The sequence below is a fragment of the Dermacentor andersoni genome, chromosome 4, assembly GCF_023375885.2.
Source record: "Dermacentor andersoni chromosome 4, qqDerAnde1_hic_scaffold, whole genome shotgun sequence".
Lineage (NCBI taxonomy): Eukaryota > Metazoa > Arthropoda > Arachnida > Ixodida > Ixodidae > Dermacentor > Dermacentor andersoni.
In genome coordinates, this window is record NC_092817.1 from 159,419,277 (window position 1) to 159,441,811 (window position 22,535).

At 45.2% G+C, this 22,535-nt stretch overlaps 1 pseudogene; it reads right to left on the reverse strand.

Annotated features, from left to right (window-relative positions):
- Positions 1-269: 269 nt before the first annotated feature.
- Positions 270-10,025, reverse strand: LOC140217256 (uncharacterized; annotated as a pseudogene).
- Positions 10,026-22,535: the final 12,510 nt, after the last annotated feature.

Genomic DNA, 22,535 nt, shown 5'->3' on the forward strand with positions numbered 1-22,535 from the left:
AAGAAAGATGCGAGGTAACATTCAAAATCCACAAGCTGCTGTATGAAGCCGAAATGGAGCAGTATGAATAAATGAAATGTAAAGTGCAAGCAATCGATATTTTTCTATGAGAACAAGCAATTTCGGCTTTCTTTTGACAGGATAGTAATTGTGCATGCTGACAAGTAGTTGCCTGTTATCGGAAATGACCTGCCGTCCTGCACGGGTCACGACACTTTCCTACCATGACACCTGGCCATCACACATGAAGTAGGATGCCAGTCTATCCCTTACTTCCAATAGAGCCCTGTAACAGAGAAAAGCACGAGATGTTAAACCTTTTCAATCACCTTATCCTGCCTGTCTGACTGAGGTCAGAGTTCTAATGGGCGTGTTTTACTCCTCGTTGTTAGCTGTACCCACTGATATTGTTGAAAAGATGCACTACGCATGTATTTTTGCGCTGTTACAATTCTTAACGCAAACTCTAATGAACAAGATCTTATGTCATGTGTTAAATGAAATGTTTTGAAGGTTTCGCTGTTTGTTATTGATGAGCTTCAATTGCTTTAATGTAAATAAAGCAGGAAATGCAAACTATTACTGATTTCATGCCGTCATGGAAATAATAATTACCGAGCAGAGTGGTGCCCCTCATCTGTCCATCCAGGAAGGGCACTACTGTCGTTCCTCCATGCCCCATTTGTGACATTTCCCTCCCAGTCTTCATGGTCAGCAAATCCAGGAGGGTTGTACGTTGTCCTTGAGAACACCGAACCTTTCATCAGAAAATTGTGGAGTGCCACACATGCCCTTACAATGTTCTCAGTGGTTTCTTCTGACGCTCGAAGAGGTCTCTTCAGTATTCGCCACCTACTAGCCAGGATACCAAAACTGTTTTCTATGAGCCTCCTTGCACGACTCGGCCGGTAATTAAACACTGCCCTCTTCAAGTACTCGCTGTACTGGCTGACCCTGTAGGCATGAAGAGCTAGAAAAAACAAAAGGTCAGGGCATTAAAATTACAGCATACATGTACAGACTTAGATGTAAAATGCAATGGCACTAATTTCAAATCATTGAAGTAACTGGCAGCTGTGTGCATCCGCTGAATACAACTTGAAAAGAAAAAAACTGTTCCTACATCTAATGTCCTCTGGGTGCCTCTTTCCAGTGCGGCCAATTTGAAATGCTACATAAACTGATATTATAAGGGTTTTTATTCATTTTTTGCATGCTTAAGTTGTGCTAAAGAAATGCAACATAGGGCCACCTTTGGCTGGATTGCACAACTTGTGATTTTTCAGAATATTATCCTGTCAGAAAAACAGGTTAAATAGTGCTCATGCATTCGCTTGCAATCATGCAATTAAACCTTGTATGTGAACATTACATTTTATTACTGCATCATACTATTGCTTTCACACAAAATGCAACATAACATGTAAATTATCAGTAATAAAAGTATTTTAATACACTCATATTGCGCTCCATGCAGAAACTAAACCTTTCCTTGTAAGACTTGCTATGACGTAGTAGTTCTGCGGAAACCCGCAAGGTGGAGGGAAATAATGAATAAAGGGAAAATCAGACATCCACCCGTTCGTAGCAGTTGCTACAAAGGAAACCCAAACGGGTTCCTTGAAAGAAAAGCCTCAAAGTTGAAGAAAAATTCGTCCTGGTCCGGGACTCGAACCCGGGACCACCGCCTTTCCGGGGCAGCCGCTCTACCATCTGAGCTAACCAGGCGGCTAGCAGATGGCAGGGCAAAGTCGAATTTGTCGACAACACACGAGGCAAAGGCAAGCTTTTCCACAGAACTACTACGTCAAACCTTCCCTTTGCCTCGTGTGTTGTCGACAAATTCGACTTCGCCCTGCCATCTGCTAGCTGCTAACCAGATGCTAACCAGAGCTAACCAGATGCTGCTGCTAGCTGCATCTGGTTAGCTCAGATGGTAGAGTGGCTGCCCCGGAAAGGCGGTGGTCCCGGGTTCGAGTCCCGGACCAGGACGAATTTTTCTTCAACTTTGAGGCTTTTCTTTCGAGGAACCCGTTGGGTTTCCTTTGTAGCAATTGCTACGAACGGGTGGATGTCTGATTTTCCCTTTATTCAAGACTTGCTATGTACAGTGCTCACGGAATGAAACGCGTCAATTTAGGGCTAAGTAATGCGCAAACTTTCGTTTCCACCGCCTGCAGTTCGTGTCACATCGACGTAATTTTTGCGTGTACACCTACATCGGAGCCCTCGTCACCCTTGGTGACCAAATTCCTTGCGACATGGCATGGTGCTCTCGCGTACTTTGCACACATGCAGGGTTCTACTAAATGCCCCGTGTCCCGTTTCATTCCGTGAGCACTGTACATGCATGCAGGCTAGACTGCATTTGTAAATTTTTTGTAGAAATTGTTTGACCATTTTTATCGTATGCATGCATTGCACGAAACTGTATCTGCTATGGAAAACAGTGGCAGCAGTAACACAGTACAGCTGCATTGATATTTCATCTCGGCAATCAGAGGGACATGTTAGCGTTAAAAGTAATTGAAGCAACTTGCCACGTCGAGGATAAGTCCGCATGAAGTAAGGCTTCAATAGAAAGGCCTCGTCGCCCACCATCAAGTATCGTATCAGTCCCGCTGAGCCAACTGTTGCTGCTGGGGGGGATCCCAAATCTACGCTCGCCCAATATGCGCATCAACTTCATTCTTAAGAAAACTCCTCCATCACTTTCTCCCCCGTAGTGGCCAACTTCCACATACACAAATCTGAAATAAAGCAAGAAGTTTCAGTGTAGCCCATTTAGCATCTGATGTAGCACATGACTTTCACCTTGCTCCTCCTGAAGTCACTACTGCGTCTCGTAAAGTGATTTCTGCGCTGCATTATAGTTTGACTAAATATGCATGCCACACACAATCACAACTCAGACTACCACCTTAACATCCGCTGCTATTTGTGCAGAACCAAATATGTTTACTGTCAACTTGCGTGAGCAAACCATTGTAATCATACACCTGTCTACGCTATGCTCCTTAATTTGTCATGTAACTTACACCATTGAACTGTCCTCTTTTCTTTCAGTACATACAATAGCACTCTCTTTCAAAGAATATAATACACTGTTTTCATAATTCACAAGAAAAATGCACCATTAACGAGTAGTTTAACAAAAGTTTTGTTTTGCCATGAATGCATCATACCTATAATGTGCATCGCATGTTGCCATGAGGACTGTGCTGAATGACTTCTTGTAATTCAACTTTCGTGACCCTGAATTTGCAGGACATTCAATGCTCACATGCTTTCCATCAATACATCCAATGCAGTTGGGAAAATTCCATTCGACAAGCATGTCTGTGGCAATCTGAAAGAGTGATCGGGAGGCAAGATATGAGACTGTGACAAAACAACAGCGTAGTAATGCATAAGGCAACCTTTAGTTGTCTTATGCGTTACGAGATGCCGGAGTTCAACACATTTGAAAAGTCGGTACGCAGGGGGCATTGGGAAAGTCAGTAGCATAACAAATGAGGTAAAGAAAGGCAAGCTGGATGCTTGTCGACACTATAAACCCTCTCCGCAGTAACAAAACGGACTGCAGTGCACTTACTTTCTTCCATTCTTGTGCTGTTTGTGGAAATCTTGCATAGATTGGCTGAAGTATTTCCTATAATGCAGCACAAGTTTCTCTTACGATCATTGCAGCCGTTGATCGTCCTGTCAGGAAGTTGAACGACGAACTTCTCATTGTGTCGCCGTTTGCGAGAAATCTGAAAAGCGTATTCTCATCACATACGTCTCAAAGGATAAATAGGGAGGAGGGGGGGGTGAGTTGCATCACAGTGCTCATACGGCATGTTTTACACAATATTTTCCGAGGGACTGCTAATCAGGCACTGTGACGGGACAGTACCGGGTCACGGACTTTCGGGCTTACCTTACTGTCATGGCAAGTCGATCGTGTGCGGATATCGACCGCCTTGCCGCTCAATCACAGGCCGAACTAGGTGGAGCAGTGTGTCGAACGAGCTCGGCGGCATCCGAAGGAAGCTATAATCAAGAATCAAAGACAACATCCCTATCACGTCACACACACGGCAGACTACGCGTTTAAAAAGGTTGTAATCACTCACTCTCGGAACAAGCCTTCATCTCGGGCGCGCAGCCGGGGAAGCAAAGCATTCGCTTGCGCCTCAACGTCTCGGTAGCGCCAGCAGAGGTGCACCCAAAACCTTCGTCTGCGTGCCTTTTCCGCGCGCCGCCGTCGCAACAGCGGAGAACACACAATGACCAAAACGCACATCGTCGTCAGAACATCGTCGTCTGCATCTGCCATTGCAAGAGTCAACGTGATCAGCGCAGTAGATGACGAGGGACGAGGTGCTGGCATCTGCTAACCATGCAAGGAAAAAGCGCGCGACAACCGCGATATCGCGCCTATGCTCGCGCAGTTCGAGACAAGGCGAGATCAGCGCTGTCACGTGACTCCGCGGCGGCCTCCGCGCGCACAGCCGATGTGGCCTCTCTGCCGCGCGGCGTGCCGCGCGCGTTTTGCCGCCAGTGTGTTAAGGTACGTCCGCACTTGCGGGAATAAGCACGCGCAAGGCGGCGCGCGTGTTCGCGCCAAGAATTCTTTGCCGTGCACGAGGATGGATCCTGGCAGAACCGATTTCTTCGCGGCCCCGCGTTTCCGCAAACCGGAACGAGCCAATCACAGGCGCCGAAGTCGTCACGTGGGCGGTGAGGTCAATGCTCTCGCCGGCGAGCCTGACCGGCGCGCGCGCCGTGTTTTCTCGACGGGCTTCATTCCCGCCGAGCCCTAGTGAAACGCGCGGGAATTCTCGCGGGCTCCCGAGGCATCTCTAATGGTACGTCCACACTAGCGACAAAAACGCGCGCGACACGCCGCGCGCGGCGAGCGGTGCTGACGCGCGCGGCAAGATTCACGAAAAGCGGCAGCAACGCGCGGCAAACGCGCGAATGGGTGCGAGACCCATTTTTCGCGGCAGACGCAAAACGACCACCAATCAGAAGCGAGCCGCTTTACGAGCCGCGCGGTTGTGGCGCCACCTGTCGCATAAGCAAAGAATCATAATCTATGGGCTCTGAGACTGAACAGTGACACGCGCGCCGTAAAATCTCAGAGGCCATTTCCAGTCAAGGGGGCTGTTTTTGTTAAGCCTTACCACACCTCCACTGAGGCGTCGACGAAGAATTCGCCTCGCAATGGAGGCGCTTTTGGAAACCGTTCGCGGATATGCGTGCCTCTATGATAAATCGAGCGTCGGACAAGTAGCTGCGCGCCAACCGCTCGCACATTATGGACAGCAGTTTGGCATGACAGGTGAGTAATTGGTGAAGGCGGGGAAGCAGAGTCTGCGCCTGGCCCTCAGTGTCCCTGTACCGCACCCAAAACTTTCTCGTCCGCTTTCTGGCACGTCGGCGTCACACAAGTATAGAACAAACAAGTATTATAGTGTTCACAGTCACCAGTAGTTCCTCGTCCGTAGCCGGCAGTGGCGCAAAAAACCCAGACACTTCCGATGGAAGACGAAATGGGCAGAACGGAGAGCGCGTTGTCACGAGAAGTATCGAATGGAACGAAACAACGCGGGACTCCACGGGCCGTTGCCGCGTGCCGCAAAACGCGACTGTGGACTTGCCCGTACGCGTCTGCCGCGCGGGCGCTTGCCGCGTGCGGCGTGTCGCGCGCGTTTTTGTCGCTAGTGTGGACGTACCATAAAGAGGGCGAGTACTCTCGCCTGCCCGCCGCTCACCGTGACCGCGAACGCGCAGTGGTGTGGCCAGGCCCCGCACACTCTCAAGTTCAACAAATCAATCAATCAATCGAGGCGCGTTTCAGCATAAGCGCGCAAGTGGAGCTACTGTAATTTGGTCGAATAGTTTAGTTTGTGCTTTCTCTGCTAGGGGCGCTAAACATGCTGAATTTTTTAATTTACACAAACCATTGACATGAACAATCGAGGTGTCTAAGGATGCTTTTTTACCTCAGGCAAATAGGCAGTTGATTTTATTTTAATTTGATTGTTGAAGCTGCTTTTTAGTCATAGCGTCAAGGTTTTTGTGCTCGATTAACCACCGACAGCCGACAGCCTATTGGTATCGATGTGTTTCCTGGCCGTTGGCGTTCGAATACTACGGCGGTAAAACATTTTCGAAAGCATGCTGGTTTCGTCTGCGAGTCATTACATAGACTTGCTGTAAGAAGGTCTACTCTTGGCAAAGAATAGTGCCTCATTTTGTTTAGGCGTTGACTATCATAATGAATGCGGCGGAGGTTGAGGGAGTACGCTTGAAGGTACGTTTTTATGCCGTTGATCTCCATAACACCGTAAGTACGCAAACCGATGTCGCAGAACACCCGATGCATCATTGTGTGTTCTCCGTCATCGCTTGTTTGCTGTATGCCTACTAATTCTTCATTTCTTCAAGTGTTGTATCCTCCTTTTGTCCTTGTTCTCTTGTGCTTCACTTAAAGTATGTCGTTCCGTCAGCTGTAATGCGCATTTGCAAAACCAATACGTTTGATAAGACGCAGTGGTTATCATAATTTCACTGCACGTGTATTAAGCTGGCACATATGGTTCAGATACAGATACCTGTATGCGAACTTGCACGACGTTGATGCGGAGATTAGGATAATTATGACACCCGTAAGGAAGAGGCAGCTGACGGCCGTGTAAGCTGTTGCGTTCTTTCCGCCAAACTACCCGGCCTGGTAGTGCTGTAAAGACGCTGTTTAAAAGTGACACGCGGTGACAGGGAAATTATTATACTTAGCAGCCGACCGTACGTTTTGTAGCTTAGGTCTTCTTTCTTGTGCGTTTGTGCTACCCTTATTAATGAGCCATCTCTTGACTATGTTCTTGACTATGTAACCGCGTTTGTGTGGATACGTAGACGTGTGCTTTTTGTTGTACTTGTAAAATGCAAATAAAATATTTTCAGGCTTACTCAATCTTTGGTGTCGTGTGCGTTTATTCCAGTCGAGGCCATCGTGCCACCTGGAAACCGTATTCTGTCAGAAGCCCTACACGAAATGCAACAGCTGGAGCGCGGCGGCACAACTCGCCGTAACGGCGGCGTAATAAACGAAAAACCGCTCGGGATGCCCTTAAATGTCGGTTCAGAGTGTGCCTTAACTCGATATGACTCAGCGCTACATGTATTCTGCTGCGCCTCGATCGTGCTCCCGCCAGTTTGGTTGCTGTGTAGGCGCTACGTTTGCTACACAGCAACTAAACTGGCGGGAGCACGATCGAGGCGCAGCAGCCAGAAACCCAGTAAAGCCACAGAACACCTGGTAAAGCGTGTGCAAACCTGGTGAAGCGTGTGCAAAACCCCGTTTCCGTTTCCTGTTGTACAGCGCCACCCGTGGTCACATACTTTAGTTCACGACGCCACCGCTACGCTTATTTCTGTAGCACTGTGGAAGGTACAGTTTCCCTTCTCTAAGTTTGTATAGGTGTTCTGTGGTGTGGCCATGAAGGATGGGTGCGGCCTTCGGAACGCGGCAGCGTGCCGCCTTGCGCGCGCTTATTTCAGCAAGTGAGGCGTACCTTTATACTCCTGCTACAACTGCGTATGTGGCGGCTGCGCACGGCCGTATCTTGAGAGCGATCTGCGTTGGGGGCAGAGTCTAGGTGCGTAGACGGCTCGTAACTTTGTGCGTGCTGATCGGCGCTCAGCTTGCGTTGGATTAATAGACAGCACGAAGGTCACTTCGCTCGCTACTGCTGCCACGCTTCCTCACGCCGGCGTTTTGACAACGAGCGTCCGCGGTCATCGTGTGATGTGTTCATGTTTGCTGTGCACGCTGACACCATGCTTGCTCATTTGTTAGCAACCAAATGTTTACAAGTTGATAAGGTTGATAAAAGTACTATCGTTACTTCGTACGGCTGTTTGCGAACTTGCTATCGAAACCGATGTTTCACCTTTTGGGCGAAACTGCTATTTTTTATGCGTGTGAACAGCCCCAGCACAGTGGGCCACTCAACAATTGACTCGGACTTTGGACGAGGCAGCATCCTGAGATTGAGTGAACAGAGCAAAGCCTCTATCCTCGCAGTACCTCCCCACTAAAAAAACGTTTAAGAACTTAATCGATCTATGCTTGCAATTATATATAAAGGCATTGAGTCACAGTGCTGTTATCCTCCTGGATATATTTTTCTATTGCATGTTTACCAATTGTCTAAAAATGTGCCGGCAATTAGCTTTTCAGCTTGCAGTATTTTTTTAGCATGAATTAACTTCTAATGACTATAAAGAATTATTTTGCTTTCTCCCATATTTTCATGGTCAGTGGTTGTTTTCAAGCAGTTCTCGAAAACTTAAATTTCCTATGCAGCTAGAAAATATCTATTTTATCAAATTTCGTTAAACATCCAAGGCTGTTGAGGAAGCTAGTAGTGAAAATAGGCGAAGAGTGACAAGCAAAGGTACAACTTGGATACATTGGAGACGTGCCTCCGTAACATTGTCTGTTTAAGCGTAACAGAGTTGCGCGTGTAAGCGATTAGCAAGGCCTGCTGGCATGTGCTATCGAGCGAGAGCGTTGGAGCATCTGGAGATTTAGATACTACAGTGGCTAACATTTTTTTCTTCAATTCACTTTATTTACCACATAGTTGTGGCTGGCTGCCTAAGTTAAAAGCTGTATGAACAGCTTGACAGGGGTTCAGGTAGTCATTACAAGGCCGACACAGCGAAAGGGAACGAAATATAAAAAATAATTGGTGCAAAAACAAAGCAAATCAAAGCACAAAAGGAGAAGTGCATACATCATCAAAAATTCTACAAAAAAATGAATGACCATTTAAAAACTTGAAGAACGAGAGTGGCGACATGTACAATGATTATTCAAAGCTTAACATTGTATAAATCGTTACAAAAAAAACGCAACCTGTCATTTATGCGCAAAATGACGTCGTAGCGGAGATTTTGTTACTTGCACGCGTTTATATTATTATTGAAGGGAGGTTGTGTTCCAACATCTGAAGAGTGTAAGAGGTAAAAAAACTGGGCACAAACCACGAGTCTCGTATTTACGAGTGGCCTATATACACGTGGAGACGCTGTTGTTTCTAAAAAATGCCTGAAACAGACATTGCAGCACTAAAAAGACAAGAGAACGCAATAATCATACAAATTTCCAACCAATTATATTACATGCTTGGAAGGCATTCACAGTGGAAGCAGCATAGTCTAGTTTAGACATGTGGCGAATGGCTTTCTTCTGCAATGTTAAAATGTCTTGTATATTCGACCTAAATGTTCTTTTCCATACTACACTACAGTAATTTATTCTAGAGGCAAATAATGCATGATGTATTTGGATCTTGACCTTTAAAGGAAGAACTGTGCGGCAATGTGAAATCGCAGCAGTTGCTGAGGTCAGACTTTTACATAACTTAATATGTGTATTCCATGTCAGATTACAAGAGAAAGTCACGCCAAGTAATGTGTGCTTTGAGACTATATTCTTCGTATTCCTAGGGGTGGGCAGCGCAGCCCGGACAAAATGAAGTGCACGATAGGAGCGCTCGTATCGTGCGCTTCCTTTTGTCCTTCGTCCGGGTTGCGTTGCCCAGCAGCTTGCTGTGTGAAACTCAGCATATTTCTTCATCGGTGCACGTTATACCCAGCTGTATTTTCACAACTTTGCGTTTCGCACGAAGTACCGTTAGCTTTGTTTTTGCGGAATGAATTTCTAAATAGGTTTGACAAGGCCAGCTGCTGCAGCTGATGAGCATCTGCGAGCGCCCAACAGCCGTCACAGCGGAAATCCCAGAAGCACAACTGCAGGAAGTGGAAATTTAGGGAAAAGAATTAACAGACCTCTTCTCCCTGTCCTCTCCTCATGTGGTGGCTGCAGGAGGACGCTCCAGGTATTGGTTGACGACTCTATGGAATCGCACAACAAAGCCTACCCACGTTATACCTTCAAGTGCTTAATGGCTTTAATAAAGTGAATAAAAGTTTTCTAGAAGCGTTCGACTTACATTGACAATCATCGTCGATAATTTCTGTGTATTTTTTTTTATATACACTGATGAAACATTACACATATTTCTGTAAATTAGTTTTACATGTAGATTTTGTGGTTTTTCAGTCAAGAATTTCCGCTATGACAATACAAGTTGTCAAGCTCTCAAGAGTACTTAAAGTAGAACTTTGTTGATACGTTCACGTTACGTACGTTTTCCCGGAGCCAACGTTCGCAATTGAGAACACAACAAATGATCCAACAGAGTTACGCTCATTTTTGACCGGTTCATACGTTTTCGGAAAACACGATTTCTCGGCACCAACGCTACGTACACCGCCCAACTGCGAGCGTATGATACGTTCTCCGGCCGCTAGATCCCATGTAAACAACAAAATGCGCGAGGCGCGTGCGATTAGCAACAGTATATTGCTGCCCGCCGCGGCAGCTTCACCGCAATACTCTCCCGCCCGTCTGGGGTGAAAACGCCGGCGCGCACTTAGTTTTTCACTTCGGTACTAGCAAATCTTCTCCAGGCTCGCACACGCGGCATTCACAGCTATCACCGCCAATCCTATTGCGATAAGCATCTTCGCCTATATGTTTCACAGCGCGTGGTGCCGTCGGAAGCATAGCGCACGCCTTTAAAGGACCCCTGGAACGGTTTGGACTGATCTTGTAGACGCGTAGGGTATAGCTAAAGTTAATCATTCGCAACACAATTCGTGTGAAACGTCTCATATTAAGGGAGCTACGGATCATTACAAGTTGCCCTCCTGCATAGTCATGTATTTTCTCCTCAACTCGTTCGCCGAGTGATCGGGGCTCAGCTCCGCCTTCACTGGCTCTGCGTCATGATGGCACGTCGTGCCGTCGACTTCCGATTCTCCAGGAGCGAGCGTGCGAAGCCTCTCCCAACTATCCGCCAGCTGCTTGGCAGTCGACCCCAAGCGAGAGCTATCGAAGCAGCGTGCGTTGCGAACGTGTCTGGTATTCCGGTAACCACAGGCTAGCAGGAGTTTCGACGGAACGGTGGAGGCATAAACTCAAGCTGATGAAGGTACTTTAGCGTAGACGTACGTGAGCTGCTTGATCGGTCTCCACGGTCCAGCCACCCGTTGGCGCAGAGCTTAACCAGCCAAACAAAGAGCTAATATTGCTCTTAAACATTTACAAAAACAGCGTTTTAACGATCACACTCCTGCGAAAAATTTACAGCAACAGCAAAGAAGAATATACTTTGTTACTGCTACTGTGTGTGGTTGAGCTCTGTGCCACCAGGTGGCTGCACCGTGCGGACCATTCACATTTGCGCTTCTGCTCATCCCGCGAAATGACACGCAAGGGGACACGGCCAGGCCCTGTCCCCTCGCGCTTGCGTTTGCCCTAATACCGGACTCGCGAAAGGCTATTGCGTTAGTAATCTTCCGGTGTAAACTGGCGGCCGCAAACGCGAAAATCTTGGCGCCGATCGGATCGCGGCAGTCCGATGCGCTGCAGCCTTCGTCTGCTGCCTTGCAGAGGGACGCGATGTCGCAGCTTGACATATTGCCAGTCGCTACGTTTGCAATCCACAACGCAACAAAGTCGAATCATAGTGCTCGCGAAAAGACTAATACCGACTCTGACCGCGGAGTTCTCGTTAAAATGGAGCACGTTGTAATACAAGCAGGCGACGCTTGCTGTGTGCCGGAAGTGCTTAAATGTAGTGAGAAATTTTTATAGAGACGAATTAACTAACATTCTAACTATTACGAACATCATTTGTTCATCATAAAGGTGGAAAAATTATGGATGACGCGCCCTGGGCAGCCAGTCGGATAGCGCGCCCACATGACGTCAATTGGATGATTTACGTCATATGGCTAGGGGCGACTGAAAATTCCGCCGGGCAGTGTGCTGCGATCGGCAGCGATGTACATTTTTAAAACCTTATAATAAATTACACGCTTTACGCGGAGCGCTTAGATGTGTCAATTAATGATCAAAAGGGCCTAAACTAACGACTCAGTAGGTTTGTAGAAAATCGCCAAAATCGTTTCAGGCCATAACCGAAGCGCGCCGCCGTTCCCTGCTGCAGGCGGCGCGATGTGGGCATCACGTTTCGCTTCGGCGGCATCCGGCGTCGCTCATTATGTTGATTTCGCTTCGGTTTCCCGTCACCCCCTTAAAGTGACACTAAAGGCAAATATTAAGTCAAGCTAAAGTGATATATTAGTGCTCGAGAATCTCTAAGGCATGAATATTATCGCGAACAGAGCCTTAAAGGGACACTGAAACGATTTTGATGATCTACTACAAACGTACTGAGTCGTTAGACTAGGTCCTTCTGACCATTAATTGACGCATCTAGGTGCTTCGCGTAAAGCGTGTAATTTATTATAAGGTTTTAAAAATGCACATCGCTGCCGATCGCAGCACACTGCTCGGTGGAATTTCAAGCCACCCCGCTACCCATATGAGGCAAATCACCCATATGACGTCAGTGGGGCGAGCTATCCGACTGGCTGACCAGGGCGCGTGATCGATAATTTTTCCAACTTTATGGTAAACAAATGATGTACGTAATTGTTGGAATGTTAGTTCATTTGTTTTTATAAATAGACAGTACAATACAGGACTGCATTTAAGAGAAATATAGATCGCCGGGAGAGCAATACATGAACTCAAGCTCTTTATTGTACTCTACTCAGACTTATCTAGATAGTTAAAAAGTCGCACTTATCTGACTGACATTTTTTTAACATGCTAGTTCAGCTGCAGTTCCTTGTTGCAGTTCAAGCTGATTTTCACCGTTGATTTCTTTCCTTGCAGTTTTAGTGAGCAGCTCAAAATGTCTGTCATATAGTCCAGGTCGACAGACATGCCACACTCGCCATGGCCGCTCTTCAAATTCCCAGCCCCAGCCATTTTCTTTTTGTGTGTGTGTACATGTTGGTTCAGTGGTTATATCATGCTCCATAAAAACTGGTTTTTCACCATAAGTTTCTTCCGATTCAGAATTCATGAAGAATTCATAAATATCTTCATCTGCTAAATTCCAACGAACCTGCTACACAGGTTTGCCATTGCTACCCAGCTGAGACACAGCACGTAGTGTTCCTGTATGGGAGCATATATATGAACACTAACAGCACGGATGCATTTGCTCCACCTGCAGTCAGAAATTGAACTTACCATTTTTCTCTATGTTTAGATGGTTTCTCCATAGATGGCAGAAGACGTAAACAGTGTTGTTTTTTTCCTCGAGTTGCCTCTGCAGAAGCCGGGATTGTGCAGAAAACAAAATTTGTATACCAGGAAGTAGCAGGGGCTGTGCAAGGGTGGCTGCACGAGTTATCATAGGAGTGGCAATGAAAAAAGCTAATCTGCTGCTGATCGCCATAATAATTCACAGCAGTAGCTTAAGCAGAATGGTTTCCATGTTCATATATGTCTGAATTTAGCAGCTAGCATATTGTGAGGTCACATGCTTTAGTTTGAGGTTCAACTGATTCACTAGGTATTACTGAGTGGACCTTCTACAACGACGTAAAGATGAGAATCTACATCGTCTATAACCAACAACAATAAGGTATTGATAAAGATGCACCAAGAGCCAAATGCAACAAAAAAGCATTGGAATGCATAAAGCCGCAAGAGCCACTAGAACATCAAGGAACTATACAAATACATGCCAATGATGACATGCAGTCCTGGAGAAGAAATCACCAAGTACCCCCTCGAGTCTTCAATTTGAGAGCTTATGAATAAGGCACCTTTTGTTACTCTCTGTCATTAAGCCTTCAGAAGTTATTGTGACATGAAGGCCCGAAAACAATGCAGGACTGCACTTCAAAAAAACAGATTGGTCGCGAGGGCCATATGCAAAATCGGGCAGTTTGTTGCAATCTAGTCAGATCGTATAGATAGTTGGGAATGCAATTGTTAATCTGCTGCTGACCATTATTAATGGTCACAGCAGTGGCTTAAGGGACACTAAATGCAAATATTAAGTCAAGTTAAAGTGACAGATTAAAGCATCAGGACACCTAAGGATTCAATGTTATTATTAACAAAGTTTTAGTAGTCGAGAAATAGAAGCAAATGAAGGACACGGTTTGACTCACCCAGTTTATGGAAGTACTAGTCCAATGACGAAGGCACTAATTTTATTTGTCACTAGTACTCAACCTATTGTAATAAAAAGATAATTGCATTACATTCTAAGATGGAAGAAAATGGTATTTGTCCAGTTCTATCTGATCTTTAGAAAAAAGAACTCACTCAGGTGACGCTTGACAGCGATCCAGGCAGTCTCATGTCGTTTTTGCTCGACTATGAACAGCCCGCACCTTCGCACTTCAGTAGTTTCGTTATTGTGTAGTGCTGCGCTGGTTTTGCTGGTTCGCAAAACTCCCCCAAACTGCAGCCAGCAGAGATTTCCACATCCGTGTGATACCGCAGGATGCCTAAACGGTCTACGCCAGTTAACCAAAAGCAGCTGCAGAGGCCGAATCCAATGCTCTTTCTTGGCTCGGTTTTCCCATAGCTGCACGTTTGGGTTTTGTGCGAAAAATCATACCAATATCTTTCGGACGCCGTTTTACTCACGACGGCTGTAAAGGGCGGGGATGGCAAATGCAAGGTATTCACCCAGCTACGGTGTGGGATATTTGAATGGCACTAAAGGTATGCGAACCCTTTAGATTCAATTTTCTCAAGCAGTCTTTTCTTGGAATGAAAAAGCAATGCAACATTTCTGTAATGGCATTTCAACAGTCCATGTTGACTTAATATTGGCCTTTAGTGTCATTCTACAAGGTCCCTGGATCACTATTTATCGATGTGGAGAAAGGCATTTGAAGTGAAAATAGGCTATTTCAGAAATACTTTGCCGCAAATAGTACTTCAATGCGTTCAGCAGAACTGGAATTATTGGCAATCAAATATGGCACCCGCGTGCTTCCACTCTTTCTTCAATGCCTTGCACTGCTAAGACTATGACAGTGCGGGGCACGCACACAACACTCCACCTCTTAAATTTCACCGTGGCACACAGTTCAAATTTGGTTTTGGATGCTACCAACGACGCCACTTCCGATTTTGCCACCTACGATGCACCAAACATAAGCCTAACACGACTGTCCCTGCGAGCCAGGCGCGCTTAGCTAGTGGACTCGTGACGGCACTCCGTGGCGACGTGGCATCTACGTTACGCAGGTGGTGGTAACAACTTTATTGAGATGCTGCTCAGTTATGATCTGGCAGGCCCGAGTCCTAGGATGGCCCCTCACGAGGACCGACCCTTCCGGCCCAGGCAACGAGGGTTTTTTGTAGTTTTTCATCCGGCGTTCTGAGCAGCTCCTCCCACGTCTGTTCTGAGGGAGCTTTATTTCCTACGAAGGTGAGCTCCACGAACTACTGAAAAACTTGGCCGAGATGTTCACAGCAGCATATATGCCATCTACAGACTTTTTTTCACCAAGCCCGGGGGTGGTTCAGACCTGAACATCGCCCCCGAGTGCTCCGTGATCGCTGCGCATGCGTGAGCTGAGAGAAGGTGAGAAAGGAGAACAACTCTTTTTCGCAGGATGTGACGTCACATTGTTGCTTGTTTTTACTTTTTCGAAAGAGCTACTCTCGAACGTAGATTAGCCATTGCCGTCGTGTCGGCTGCAAGACTTTCTGCGCGCGCTTTTGTGCATGTCGAAAGCGTATAACGAGCGCGATATTCGTGCGAGCGCAGTTTGACTTGAGCAATCGTGGGTTTGGACTCCGTGACATTTGCTTTCGTCATATGCGAGTTAGGGGCTTGCCGACAGGTAAACCGCCGCTGTACTTAGGTGAATACCTTGTTTTTCGTGGTACTGAAATAAATAGCGCTTCGCAGCTGCGATGGTGACTGCAATCGAGTGCGGTAATTGCTGAGCATTACGGGCGATTTAATTGCACAGTACGTGCTGCATTATCGGTGCAAATAGAGAAAACTTATCCTGTGATCCTTACTTCCGTCAGTCAGTCGGTTAGATGTTTCGCTCTTATCCAGTTCACATTTCTTGATATCCACTAACGATCTGCTTCAAATATCGACGAAGTGTCTATTGATCGTGCGGATGTTTTTTTTTTATTATTCACACAACTGGCGATGGGCAGCAGCGTTACGGCCGTGAGTTTTCCTTTCGAGCAAACCTTTTCAAATTGAAGTTTTCGCTCATGTTCGCGAGATAGCAAATTTAAGTGTTACACCCGCTGCTGTATTTTTCGATTCCATGTGACCTAGATTTAAGCTGCCTCAGGTTGTATTAACGCGCGCAGAGGCTTTTCGAAAAATAGTTGTCACCTGAGAAATCAATGCAGTGTGCCAGTTCTTTTGGAATGGTGCTATTTGTGAAATTGATCATATTTCCCCTAGTCATGCTCAACTACTTACTGGTCAGATGTTTGAACTTCCGAAGAAGTATTTGTAAAGTTTCCCTTCCAACTCAGCATTGTAACCGACGCTTCTCGGAAGTATGAGTGGTATTTGCCCCTGCAACACTGCCATGAGTTCAAGTTCAAATTGTGCCCACCGACTGTCTGTCCGTGTGCCACTAAAAAGCAAAGAACTCATTTCTCAATTGTTGCAACATTTCTTTTTCATTCCATGTTCAAGAAATTTGTTTACTTCTTTTCCTGGTCATTGTGGACTTGCACACATTGAAGTTTTGGATAGTTTGGCAAAAGCATTGCATAGTGGGCCTGTAGGGTTTTTTTATTTATTTAGCGCATTGCTCTTCTGACTGGACAAATTAAGTAACTGCATTACAAATATTTCACTTCCTTGGAATGTCTGTTCCATGTGCCTCATAACAGTACGCGGTTGAATTTGGCACATGCACCTTCATATGACCAAGTGTAGGTTTGTATTGCAATGGAAATAAGAACATGAGTGCTTCAATTGTCTTCATCACATTGCTGATGCCTTCAATGTGTGAAAATGGCTTGTAACAATATTGCTGTGTTTCATGTGAGGATATGGAATAGAATAACTTTCTTCTTTTATGCTGAAGGTATTCACCCCTTTTGCCTGTTGGGCTTCAAATCTTGTAGAAAATGGTGCGAGCAGCCTGGTGTGTGCCTGAAGAGCAATGCTAGTTTGTGCATGATCATATTGTTGCTGCTGGGAAGATGACATCTTAGGCACATTTTTTTCATACAATTAACACAAATGTTTCTATCTTCCCCTTGTGGCTCAATCGTAGTAGACCTGTTCGTTTTTCAGTTACTTTGTTGTTTATTTTTGTTACATATCAGTATTATGTATTATCAAGTTAGTGGGAATATAAAGCTATTTGATGTTGTATTCATGGGGAATCCTAGCCGATCCCTCGTCATGGGTATGTGCCGTATGTCACAGGCAACAGTCATTCTAGTCTCTCTTCTTGTGGTAAAAGTATCCCAAAGCCTATTTTGTATGCTTGCAGATGAGATGAGATTTACACATCAATGCCAGCTCACAAAGCATCTAATACGGCAATCAGCCAGCCACCTCCGCAGATGGAGAATTCTGCAGTTTCCAATCATACTGTTTCTGTTGTCTTTGGCAGAGATTTTGATTGTACACGGCAGGAATAAACTGTAGGACCATAAAAAAACTTGTGATGACAAGGGCTATATATGGTGGAAATTATAGTAGATTAAGACCAGCATTAGCTCAAGCCCTGCTAAAGGTCTGTGGTATCTAAAAAAATAATGAAGTGCTGGTTTTCTTATCTATAGCTGCTGTGTGCATTAAGCTCAAAACTCCCTTCTTGGCAACATAACCCAGGAATGCCCACTCCAAACATTCTTGTACATGCACTTTGACAGCATCTGCTTTGATCTACCTAACTGCATATCAGTAAAGATGGGTCTAGTTCACTAAAGACTGACAATGCTGCATTCGAATGGAACCAAACCGTTCTCGAAAAGTTCTTGAAACCAGTCAAGCAGGTTTTTGAGAACTTTTAATCTGGCGAAATTACAAAATAAAAGTTATTTGAAATAAGTGATGCAATGCTGATGAGGTTTGGGCATGCATTTCAAGGTGCTTGGCCTTCATTATCTCTAATCATAGTGAACCTGCCAAATTGGCAAGGATCTTGAATGAATTCTTCACTAGGCCCAACTATTTTGTTGCTGCCCTATATTGTGCACTCTTCCCATATAGGAAGAGTGCACAACAAAAATCTTGTGGCTTCCTGTTATAACACCCTATAACTTCCTTAGATGTGGGCCATTTGATATTCACCAATAAATACTTCCACAGGATTTAGATGATGCCTTTAAATATGTGTCCCTCATGCTTACATGTAAAGGAGCACTGACATTAAACTTTTGGACTGAATTTTTTTATATTAATCTGGTTCCAAATGGCAGCTTTTATGGCCACACCATGCCACTGAAAGCTGCATGTGCTTTGAGCGATTCTTAATGTGTGCTAAGACTTGCTTCACTAAATAAATTTTCTTATGACTCTTCTCAAACATCTAAATTAAAATTAATTTACTTCTAGTGTTCTATAAGTCACAACCACGATACGATTACGAGGCATGCCATAGTTGCGGACTCCGGCTTAACTTTAATCGCCTGAGGTTTTTAACATGCACCCACTCCACAGTGTGCACCAAGACAGAAAGACCAATGTTGTGCTGCATAGTGGTCCTAACATGCTCAGTTTTCAATGACCTAATAATGGCATGGCTTACTCATGAACTGCAGCGTGCATCATTTGTTTGTGACCTACCATGCAATGTTGTCACCAGATTATGGGGCCACACTGCCTTTGGCACATGTTTAAATGTTGGCGTTAAGGATATATTTGTGGCGCATAGAAGGAATTTGAAGTTTTGTAGTGTAGTTAACTGAATGACAGCTACACACGTATAAGAAAAAAAATTGTGCCAGGACTACTTAAACTCTGCAGTGTTTGAGTTTGACCAATTCTTGCGATTTTGCACATTTCGGATGACTGCAGGTCATTCATTACAGTTATACCAGCTTTTGTACTTTTTAGACATGTTGTTTGCCCCGGTTTTATACAGTGATCATAGATAGCCACACCACGCCATGTTGGTAGAAGAATTCAGAATTTTAGTAAAATGGGGTTGCTCCATGTTGAGGTGCACCAGCATGTCATAGTAAGTGGAAGCCAGAAGCAGCGGCATTTTAAGGTATTGTACCGCACCATGTAAAGTCAAATTATTGTGCCCCCCTCCACTCTCGCTGGCAAAACCTGCTGGTGAAGCATTGTGAGCAAGCTTTCGAGGTACGCTGCGCTCTTTCCAAAACAGCGTCCGAGGCAGCCATCTATTTTGCCTACAGGACGAGAAGTCCCTGGCCAGGAGTGCATCGAACATACGGAAATATCTGTCAATTGTACTGCTGAACATTTAGAGATTTATAGTTTTGACCTCAGGTTTCAGAACACAGCAATGCTATAGCAAACAGTGTAGTGAAAGCTGTTTCACGGCTCTACCACGGCATAGCCAGCACTGCATGCATATACTATACACAAGCATGAGGTTTTAGCAGCAATACTTAACAGTAAATTGTATTTGTACAACTTCACTCTGTCTTTAACACTGCCAGGCTTTAAAATACATGAGAAGAGGTCACTGTCTTTCATTTGATGTGTTTATACAAAAAAAGTGTGTGCATGGAAGGGGTTAATTAAGGCTCCTTTGTCAAGCCAAAATGCTTCCTGGCATGATAAAGTGAAGCCTTGTGCATTTCAGTCTGCAGTTGCTCACTGCACTTTCAAAAGCGCAATCAGCACAGAGAGCACAGGAAAACACACAAGCAATGGTTCAGCAGTTTATTTGAAACAAATGCAACTTTGTTTTACAGGAAGACCACATTCCAAAAAAGCAACCACATGCTTTGCAGACAATACAGCCAACTTATGTTAATTGTACAGATGTTAACATGCCCTGCCTTTATATGTGGAAATGTTTCAAGTCTCAAAGTGTGCCCCTACTTTGTAGCTTGTCCTTGGAACAATGGATGATTCAAACAAATGCTAAATTTAGCACCATTGACACACTGATAGAAGAAAACTACATATTAAAATGGCAACTTCTTGGAGAACAGAAAAGGGTGTATAGTAAACTTCCAATAATCTGACTCCGGTTAATTTAATTTTTTCAGTTAATTCGATCCTGTCCGACGCCCATGCATTTCTATGGGATTAAACATTCATTATTTCGATCCTAAAACTGGCATTCGCCGGATAATGCGAACTTGACCAGACCTCAATAATGACCCCTTTTAGTGGCAGCCCATGTCTCAGTAGAGCTTAGGGGACAGTGAATGCGTTAAACAAATGCCATCTCTCTGAAATGCCTATTTTTGACCCACCCGTGAAAGATTTTCAAGCAGTAACGGTAGCTGACGATGTCCGATTGTGGTACTTATCTGATTCTAACGAACACTTTTTGTTTTCAAAGGACATTGAGACGAAAATTGCCTAGCTGTGCAATCGATTGCGAAACTAAAACCGTGGTTGCACCATTCATATGCTTTACCACATATCATGGCTGTAATACGGCGAAGCTGGCTTTGGAAAATCAGCTGGCATTCTAAAAAATGAGGTACGCGTAGGTTTCTACTTTGGTTTGGAGTTAAGTCATTTCTACTTTAGTTTTATACAGGGTGTCTACCAAGTTGACATTTCCAAATTCCCTGAGTTTTCCAGGTTTTCTCTGAGTGATGCAGAACTATGTTTTATGTCAAGACGGGCTGAAACCATATCGCCTGATGCTGTCACTCTCTAGTAAGCACATGAAGAAATAAGAAAGTGGCTTAATCCAATTTGAATACTAAGGAGTAGTGTTTATGTTATTCAAAAAGAGAATAGAAGGCAGGGGTTAGTAAAATGCACAGCAAATAAAGTGTCTTCAAAAAAAAATTCAAATGAAGTCGGATATTCACAAATATACAAATAAAAAGGAGATGCACATAGTAGCAAATATATTCGAATATGAGCTATTTCTATCAACTGATAGCAAGCTCAGTGGTATGAGGCCCGAACCCTGTCACAATTGAGATTCTCTCTCAACCGCTCGTAAGTCAGCCTCAACTGTCCTGACTTACTCTCAGCCCGCGCATGACGCCTGAGTGTTGTGTTTCACTGCTCTAAAGAGTTTATTTTGCTTTGGATGTGGGACACCTGCATGTCGGCATCAGCCAAAATTTTGTTTTTTGAGCTCAAACTTCTTCAACACGGCGGCAGCAAGCTTCCTTTCCCGCTTATTCCTCAATGCATACATCATTTCTGTTCTTGTCCCCCTTTGGCCACTCGTTCACCCCAAGGACCATTTGAAGCATCTTGGCCAGTTGCACAGTCCACGACCGATTTTTAGAACTCCCTAGGGGTCGGGAAAACGTTCGAAAAATCGGCGAGGTGGAAAAAAATAAATGCGTGTCATTTACTACCCTTAGGGGCTCTAACCGCGACAGGCACGTTCGAAAACGCTCTGAAGCCCTATCGGTACACATATTAGGCATATCGGCGCTCGTACTGTAACAGAAAATACAGGGTGCACGCGTGTATAATTAAGGAATGCATATTGTGTTCCGTGCAATATCCCCTTCTCACGCTTGTTATGCTTCACTACAATACTTATGCGTATGCTTCACCATGTAACATTTCTGTACAAAGGCGAAGCTGACTTTCGGGAACCGGCATTATGCAACGCACCGTGTTTTCTAAGTTCCTAAGCCAATCACGAGGACCATAAATTCGGAGTCCGTGCCATTGTTGACAGCAGCTAATTCTTTCAATAAAAAACTCGGCATCCAACGGCAAGAAGCTTCAGCGCGAACGTCGAAGCAGCTAGGCCTTGCGTTGCCGTAGTGGTGGCAACGGCTGCCAGCGGATCTACGTGCGAGAGTGCCGGTTCGAGGTGGCGAAGTAATCAAAACAGCAGCGGTGGTACCTTTGATTATTGCCGTTTCGGACCCGCGGTCACGGCAAAACGTCCGGAAAATCGGACGGCGAAGAGTTCTTGCGTCCGAAATTTCACACGTTCCGATACGTTGGCTCTATGGGTTACGTGGCGGTGCCGCGAAGCCGTCCAAATTATCGGGAATCCGGAAGCTCGGTCGTTGACTGCACACTGGCAACTCCTCCAACCGACGACAGCGCGTCAAAGACGATTCATTACCATTCCTCTCTGTTGCTCGAGCCAGCATTACCGCGACTTTCGACCCTTTCAATAAAATTGGCGCTAATTTTCCCTGATAGAGGCCCAAATTCCCTGAGTTTTCCCTGACTTTTTCCAGACTACTCAAAATCCCTGAGAATTCCCGGTTTTCCCGGTTGGTAGACACCCTGTTTATACTGTGGACAAATAGAAATTTGATGCACGTTCGTTTCAGAGGCGTGTTACTCAAGCACATATTGCCAAATGAATCAACGGTGCATCAGCAGGTTTTTGCATCTTAATTCGACCCGCCAGTCTCGTGAGGGTAGAATTAATGGAAGCTGATGGTATAAATTGCGTGATGAAGCACCAAGAAAGTTACCTTGCTCAGG